The sequence below is a fragment of the Lipophrys pholis genome (genome assembly GCF_963383615.2).
Source record: "Lipophrys pholis genome assembly, chromosome: 12".
NCBI lineage: Eukaryota > Metazoa > Chordata > Actinopteri > Blenniiformes > Blenniidae > Lipophrys > Lipophrys pholis.
The window spans coordinates 4,829,967-4,839,229 of NC_137641.1; positions in this window are offsets into that span (position 1 = coordinate 4,829,967).

Below are 9,263 nucleotides of genomic sequence, written 5' to 3' on the forward strand. Positions count from 1 at the left end.
TTTTTATTTAGAGACGTGGGGCGGTGTCGGCAACTGTTGAAAGTAACTAAAAAGTTACTTGTAATCCAATTTAGTTACTTTTAAAAACAAGTAATCAATGAAGTAACTAAATTACTTTTTAGGCGAGTGACTAGTAATCAGTAATCTGATTACTTTTGCAAGGTAACTGTGGCAACACTGGTGACCACCAACTAATATAATTTTCCTGACCTCCACCTCCTCCATGACTATTTCTTTCTCTGTAAAATTCCTTTTCTTTTCTTTTCTCTCAGGATTTAGCGTCAAATGCCGGCGATCAACGGGCCGATTGAGATGCAAAGATATTGACGAGACACTTTGCATCGACCATTTATGGTTGAAAGTGGACGTGTTGAGGGCGGGACATCAACTGTGGGACCTTCCAGGTGGACTGTGATCTATAACAGGAAAGTGCAGTACGCACGGTTTCACCAATCTGAATTTGTTTGGGCGCACGCCATTTTCAGCTTTAGAGCGCACCAACATTTTTAGTAGGAATCCTACGCAGTGTTTTATAAATGAGGCCCCAGGCCCTTGTTTTGCCAGATTTCAAATGCAGGATTTGATAGGGAGGGCGGAAATAGCTGGTTTTTAACAATCAGTTCTTAAATTGAGGGGTTATTCAAGCTTTAATATTTACGGAACTGCAGCCAGATTTTCAAAGAATTGTTGACAACAGGGTTCTGTTAGATGTTATGAATGTTAACAGGGAGACGAGAAGTGAGGAGGGACTGGAGAGAGAACCTTGAAGATCGCCGTTCTATTTGAGCCCATGAAGGATCTGTGTCGGCTTCATTGTCCAGCCAATGACAGAGCTTATTAATATTGCATGACCAATAGTATTGTATGATGTAACTGTCGAAAAAAAGATTTTCTTATAAAGATTTGAATGTGTTGGAACAAATAAAGAAATTTAGGGAGATTATTAACCTGTGTTTTCTTCGTCTCCAGGTGGTGTAGGTTGACTGCAGCAGTTTCCTCCGTAGTGGTGGTGCAGTCTTCACAGTCGTCTCCCTCTTACTATGATTCTGTGAGTATTTGCAGTGTCACAGGTGATTCAGTTGAGGATTCCCGTCTCATTCGGTTGCCCTGCCGCATGCTGAGCTCCGGCCCTGACCTCACCCTCTTTCTTGTCCAGTTGCTCATTTTAGTGTGAACATGTTTGACTGGTGTGTGACCTTGTTCAGTTCTATTTCTTTTTATCTATTAATTTAATCAAAAATATTTTTTAATTAATTTGGAAATGGTCTTGTCTCGTGGTATTTTTGGACCTGTTTGACCTTATGTAGTATGTAGTACTACCTTATGTAGTAAAAGACCTTAGATAGGATTTCCTGGGGTGCAATTCCCCAGGACATTATTATTATGACCTCTGGTCAGGAGCAGTTGGTCATTAGGGGCAGGTGGAGCTGAGCACCACCTGATGAACCAGTGAAAAATAACTGCAGGTAAAGTACATTATTTATCCTTTAAGATCATCCATAGTATTTTATTTTCTGTGAATATAGCTTCCTCCTGAGTTGCATATTTGTGTGTGAGGATTGAACTTCCTGGTTCTTGGTCTCCTCTTGCTGCTTCAGGCTGAGTTTTCTCCTGATCCACACTGATGGTTGCATGAGTTGGACCAGCTCCTCTCTCTCAATGCAGTTTGTATTTCATGCAGTCAAATGTAAGTGTTCATGCTCAGGCTGTGGTACATTCATTCAGATCACATGATCTTTATGGAGAGTGGGGCTTGCAGCCCGAAGCCCTGCTCCAGGATGATTTAGAAGCTCAGAGCTGATTGGCTGGCGTCAATGGAGGCACTGCTTGACAGAACCAGAGTGAGTTGTGACGCCAGCTTATGCGCCGCGAGAGCTAACAGTTAAGAATCCAAATGAATGAGGTTGATTATTTACTGGTGTATAAATGTAAAACTCTGACTTTAGAGGAGAAACTGGAGGTAAAGTGAGTGTAAGGTCATAATAAAATCTGTGTAAGAATCTCACTTGTAAATCAATATGCTGCTCGTCTAGTGGAGGAATTCTTTCCTTGCAATCAGTAGGCCCGTGTTCAACTCCCCACCGAGACACAGTTTAGTTTATTAAATGATTTAATCAGAGGCTATTCCCCGTGTTAAACCTTTTCACAAGATGGGATCCTACAGTATATGGTTGTCATAAAGATGTTGGAGCTAAAAACTTCTGCACAAACTTTAGTTTGGTATTAAGTGGTGTTGAACTCTGCGCTCAGTAGACCTGAAATAAAATCTCACCACCAAGTATTTACATGTTGAAACACCACCGCCTCTGGTGAAGAAACATCTGATCTCAATAAATAAATTCATTAGTTCAGTTTATGTTAGAGATTTCTAAAGTGTGTGTGTGTGTGTGTGTGTGTGTGTGTGTGTGTGTGTGTGTGTGTGTGTGTGTGTGTGTGTGTGTGTGTGTGTGTGTGTGTGTGTGTGTGTGTGTGTGTGTGTGTGTGTGTGTGTGTTCAGTGAAGTGTATCAGTGTGCAGCAGTCAGTTTCTGTTCAGTCTGACTGAGGGAGGTTTTTGTACGACGGTTTTTCACTGTGTGATCACCCACTGACTGTTGACGGAATGTTCACTCTGACAGTAATAAACTGCAGCATCTTCAGCTTGAACTCCACTGATGGTCAGAGTGAAGTCAGAGTTTGATCCACTGCCTGTAAAACGATCTGGAGTCCCTGATTCTCGAGTGTTGGTGTAGTAAATGAGCAATTTAGGAGGTTGTCCATCTCTCTGTTGGTACCAGGCTAAATAGTGACCATCACTATCAACATAAACATCCTGACTGGTCCTACATGTGATGGTGACGGAGGCTCCCAGAGCAGAGCTGACTGCTCCAGACTGAGTCACTGTGACCTGGCCTCTGGACTCTGAGGAAACACAGACAGAAACATCAAGCAGCCTCATGGTTTTGTGGGCTTCATTTCAGAGGGACGGATGTTGACAGAGGAGAGGAGTTTGATTCTCTGGACTTTACCTGTGAAGCAGCAGCAGAGGAGAGTCCAGATGAGGACGCAGATCACACTCATGTTTCTGATGAGGAGGATTTCTCTGTCTTCTGTTGTCATGAAGGACGGCTGTCAGTCATCCAGTCTTCAACTGTCAGGACTATAAACTCTCCCAGAGCACTGGAGCATGGTGCTGCTGATGCAAAGTGGCTCTATGGAAATGTTCTGACTGACTCCAACAGGGACCTGGATCACTTTCATCTCTCAGTTTCACTCTGGATTCAAACTTTAATGACAATATTAAGGAATTAAACTGAATTATTAAAGATATATCTGTAGTTTTTATATTTTTTAAAATTATCAAATTTTTGCTGTCAAATCCCTTCAGGAATAAATTCCAATAGACATAATAGAATAAATATAAAATAATCTTTAAAACAATCTCTATAAATATATGTATTTCAAGTAGACATTGCAGATGAAAGAACTGTTCTCTTGTGTTCCGTTAGGATCAGGTGGTAAAAGTTGTTTTGGTGAGTTTGTTGGTTTCAGAATCAGAGAGTGGCGTCTCTCTACAGTCAGAGGTTTTTGTACAGCGGCTCAATGAGTTTGTATCACTGTGGTACACGTTCGGTGGAGGAACCAGACTGGATGTTGGAAGTAAGTTTATTCTCCTTTTAATTCTTTCAACTAAATAATTCAAATTCATACATTAAACCTTGTTTTGAATGATTTGAGATTAGAAAGATGTTTTTCTTTCTTAATTATTATTGTAGTGATCAAGTTTTAATCTCCATTGATTTCATGTAGTTTAGCTCAGCTCTGTTTCACTTTAATTTGATCACAGAGAAAAGTTATTAGTTTTAAATTTACACCGGATTAAAATCTCATTAGGATTAAATGACAAAACCAAAGATATTGTCAGTCTTTAAATGTGCTCAGTTAGAGCCTGATGGCTGTGGAACACACTGTTTTAACTCTACCAGTCTCATGTTGAAGCTGTTTTTACACTGACCTGTGTATTTAGGGACATTTCTGGTGCACTGGTCTGTCTTTGGGCTGAGTTTTAGTTGACATGTCCACTGTTTGAAATGTGTTTGTGTTGGAATGTGTGCAGGTTTTATTCTTCTTGTTTTATTGAGTGTCTCTTCATCACAGCTGGATTTATTCTTTGTTCTATATAATGTTTCCCAATTCTGTTTCTCTTCTTACTTTAAAATGTATTATTAATATTGTTATTTTACAGTAAAATAGAAATACTGATGATAAATGTTGTAAATTTATCAAATCCTCCAAAGAAGTTATCTTTATTTCCTGTGTATTTCATATTTTGCTCTAAATAATTGAAAATATTAATTTAGATTTGAAGTTCATGTTAAAGTTTCCAGTCATAAGTTGTAAAGTGTAAACTTTCTGATAACGTTGATGCAAATGAAGAGTAAACGTTGAGACATCAGCTTGTGTTCCTTCCTGTGTAGTTTGAGGTATTTCAGGTCAAAGTGTTGGATGATTCTCTCTGTGCTGATGTGCATGAGAGGCTTCTTAAAGGGAAGTGAAACAATGTGTGAGTGAGTGACTGCTGGAGCAGAAAAAGCCTCTGACAGCAACTTCTTCCAGGACCAAATCAGCTGTCTCCCACTAAAGCTGTCCAGGTGTGTGCTGGTTGATTGACAGCTGGGTGCTCCCTGTCCTCTAATTTGATTGGTGTCTCCTAGGTGATACCCGCCCCACCCTGACGGTGCTGCCCCCCTCCAGAGAGGAGCTGCAGCAGGGGAAGGCCACGCTCATGTGCCTGGCCAACGAGGGCTTCCCCTCAGACTGGAGTCTGAGCTGGAAGGTGGAGGACAGCAGCAGCAGCAGCAGCAGCAGCAGCTGGGAGGAGAGCAGGAGCCCCGGGGTGCTGCAGAAGGACGGCCTCTACAGCTGGAGCAGCACCCTGAGGCTCCCTGCAGACCAGTGGAGGAAGGTGGGCTCTGTGACCTGTGAGGCCACCCGGGGCTCCCAGACTCCCCTCAGAGAGACACTGAGGAGAGACCAGTGTTCCCAGTCCTGACCGGACTCACTGGGACTCTCACACTGCTTTTACTCTCACACTGATCTCACCTCTGTCATTCACCCTCTTTCACTTTCTTCTATCATCAAAGCAAACTGACTTCATCAATATTCATCTTCTTTCATCATCATTTTCTTCAAGCTTTGACAAAATAAAGACAGTTTTCACCTCAATCTTTGGTCTTTCATGACTTTTTTACAACAATAAAATCATCATGGCAAAGCGGTTTAGAAGATGGATGAATGGAAAAATAGTATATGAGAGTGTTTATATCCTCACATCCTTATTTATATCTTTCAATAAAAGCTGGAAGTTGAAACGTATTTGCATGTCCTATAAATGGTTGGATTAGATTGTAACAGTGGCAGCCTTGCATTTCAGACCTCGGCCTTCACTAGTGCTGGTCTGAGTCAATCCACCCCTCAATCACTTTTTTATGGCTACAAAAACCAGGTCATCATGCAGAGATGCAGTATAAAAAGCCTTTGCATCACAGATAGATACTCGTGCTGCCAGAATAAAAACCTTTATGATGAAAATAATCAAAGTTCAACTCTCCTTCTGTTTCAGCTTCATAAAAAAGCCACTGTTTTTCCCAGAATTCCAGGGGGCCGTGGACGGTGACAAACGTTTTTCATGGTTTGAAAATAATATAATGGCGAATCACATAATCCTGAATCCTGCCATGGAACTTGTAGTGAGCACAAGTAAATTGTACCGGACCTCTGTGTGCTTGGAGCCCTGCGGTGCGTTCAATGACCTCTAGGAAAAGTCCCACTTTAAAAATGTTTTGACAATAAATCTGCAACCAAATCTCTTTATCTTCTCCTTTAGCCATTGTAGGTTGACAAAACCACTATTAAACAAACACAACTATAATATTGTTAATGCAGCTCGCTCCAGATGCAGTCAGCTGAGCTGGAGAGTGAACTCTCTGACGAACCAATCAGAGGGCTTGAATACGCTGACGTCACCCGAGGCCTGCTGGCGGGTCCTGAGTCACCAATATCTATTTGTGTCATAAAACCTGCTATTTATTAAAGGTTTAGACATTTTGAATCATAACTGAAGTAATAAACATAAAAGAAACTGTTTTTATGAGAAAAGGAGAATAAGTCCCAGAGGAAAATCTTTTTGGATTTTTATCTTAACAGACATTGATTGGCAGAGAGCTTGGTTATTGCCATACAAATTTTGTATTGTCAATAAAATTAGGTAAGTACATATTAATATTTTGCACAACATATATTTAACAAATGTAAACTTATACAAATTTTTAGAAAGTGAAAATGAATCATTAAGTCATTAATTGTTTTACTGTTCCTATTCAACTATCTTATGGACTAAAATTGAGAATTTTATACTGTGTAAAACTAAAATCATGCTCAAATTGATTGTAAACGTGTAATTGCTTATTTTAATTACAAAAATAAAGACATAGAATGTATAGTTGATTTAATAATTCTAGTTGGAAAATTTCCCATTCACAAATGCAGATTAGCAAAGGTAAACCCAGATTATGTTCAGTTTTATATTGAATTTAAAGAAACACATTAAAACACTAAGTAACATAAACACCAAAATAAAGCATTAAAACTATTGAGTTAATTAAAGAATTATTCCAAAAAGAGTAATGAGACCCTCTGCTTCCCTCGTCCCTTTTGTGTTTTCTTTTTTTTTAATTATACTTTTCTTTTAAAATAAATAATGTCATCCTTATTTGTATTTGTTATAGTTATCTTTATAAGTTCATACCATGGAGCTTAAGATTATACTAATGTATTATTTGTGAGCATCGTCTGTTAAAATTGTTTGTTTTTGTTGTTTGATGTTTGTTTGCTCTGTTTGGATGTTCCCCCATTTGGGCAATAAAGTAAAAAATGAAATAAAATAAAATAAAATGAATCAATTAAAAAACAAAAAGAGCATCAATATCAAAACCTGATTGGTTGAAGCAGCAGCGTGACCGACACTTATTTCACGTTGCAGTTGCAGAGGGGCCAGAATGAAAGTTTTTTAGACGTCTTTCTTGGACGTTGTCTGGATGTCTTTTCTGGACATCATATAGACGTCAATATTTGACATCCAGAAGACGTCCTCAGACGAGAATGAACGTTTTTTAGACGTCTTTCTTGGACGTTGTTTTCACGTCTTGTCTGGACGTCTTATGGACGTCAATGAAAATACGTTTCAAAAGAAAAAGGACAGGTCATCAGTCTTCCACAGGACACACACAGACACTTCATTTAGCATTAACATTACATGCAGTTTTTAGGAATGTGGGAGGAAACCAGAGAACCCTGAGGAAACACAAGGAAATTCCACAAACACCTCCAGCTGGATTTGAACCCACAACCTTCTGTCAAGCGAGAGCGCTAAACAGTGCAGCAATGAGAGCATTAACAATGACAATGACAATTGATAATGCTGATAAAACATTGACTCATGTACATAGTTGTATTCACCAGATGAAAAGTTATCAAAGTGGTGAGTTTCTCCTTGGAGACTTAAAAAGTCTGAAGTTTGACTTTATTCTGAGAATATTATATTAAAGTAAAATAAATAAAATCAGGATTTTGACTTTAAAGACGTCATTTACAAAACGTTAATGCATCTTTAATGTGTCCAGAATCATCGTCCGTACATGGAAAATCAAAGAATTGAGAATAATTTTATCACATCTAAAACTAAATGAGTGGAAACGCTGGCGTTAACAGCCATACGGTTCAGCAGAAATCAAGGTCAGATGTTATTAAGTTTGTGGCTGAAGCAGCAGGAAGATTTGTGGGAGTAAAGAATGACTCCCCACAGACACTTCATGCTTCTAAGAGGGTGAGTCAGGAGGGGTCAGTCCAGAAGTCCAGCAGCCGGTCTGACACAGGGGATGAGGAAGGTGAAGACATGGATGATGGTGACTTCATTGATGGTATCCAGGACGTTTCCTTTTTTCATAATGGTCTGAGGAAAGGAGAGGTGGAGGTCTGCACAGCAGAGAAAAGACAGAACATGTGAGAGAAGAGACAGGAGAAGAAGCTCAGAGCAGAGGTGGTGAGGCTCTGAGGTCAAGCGTCCAGAGGGATGGACAGTCCACAGAGAGGTTGAAGAAGTGAGGCAGTGTCAGGGCTGATGTGTGACAGAAGGACAACAGGAAGAGAGGAAGTGAAGCTTTACAAGGACGTCTACAAAATGTGCTTTGGAGTCGGTGCTGCTGCACATCCAAGTCAAAGAATCAACAGAGATTCAACAGTTTAAAATGAACTTACTACCAAAGGTCAAAGAATCTGCTGAGAGCTCAGCACTTACAAGAATCTAAAGATTGTTTTCCATCAATCAGTTGATCAATAGATGAGATATTAATCCATCAGTGTGACGATCAACTTGTTTGGCCTTTTGTCAAGAAAAGTGCCAAATTAATTAGAAAGAAAATGAGAGGGACACTGTCATGTGTTTAGGTTAAAGACATTATATGGTCCTGAAGTTTCTAAGGTTGTTAAAAAGTGTGCTATAGTTAAATAGTTAATGTAGTGACACATCTTCATCTTCTCCGTAGAGGATCGTTTTTTGTTGTAGCAGAGTGAGTGTTCCTCTCGCTCTACGATCTTTGCTGTTTTGTCTCTCGGTGAAGGTAAGCTAGCAGTACTACAGAAACGTGGCTGAAACTTCACAGGAACACGCTGTGTCGCTCTTAACACTTGAGCCTAGGGAAATTTTCGTCTTTGTAAGTATCTGTGGGTCATGTATAGTTCAAAATGCATCGGTTGTTGTAGTGACTGTTGTGTTACATGTGTATATCGAATTCAGTGTGTTTTCCATGCATGTATAGACAGTAATTGTTCTTTTTTCTGTATGTTTACAGTAACCACACTTTCACACACTTTCACATATTTACACACACACACACACTAGAAATCACTAAAACAAGAAAAGCAAGCCTTGTGCACAGTGTTTTCTTTGATGGTTCGCTGGCTGTCTAGCAACACACTGTCACGTGTTGTGAGGACAGCATAGACACTTTGGTTTAAAGTAGGGATGTCCCGATCAGATCGCTAGATATCGGATCGGGGCCGATATTGCTGATTTGTAAATGATCGGGAATCGGCAAATCCAGCCGATCGCCCCGCCGATCTAATTTAAAAAATATATATATTTTCCCGTCAGCTGCTGTAAAGCGAGCCCCGTTTGCAACCTGCCGTAAACTGAGGTTAGCAGTCTAAAACCATTGAGTGGATAAA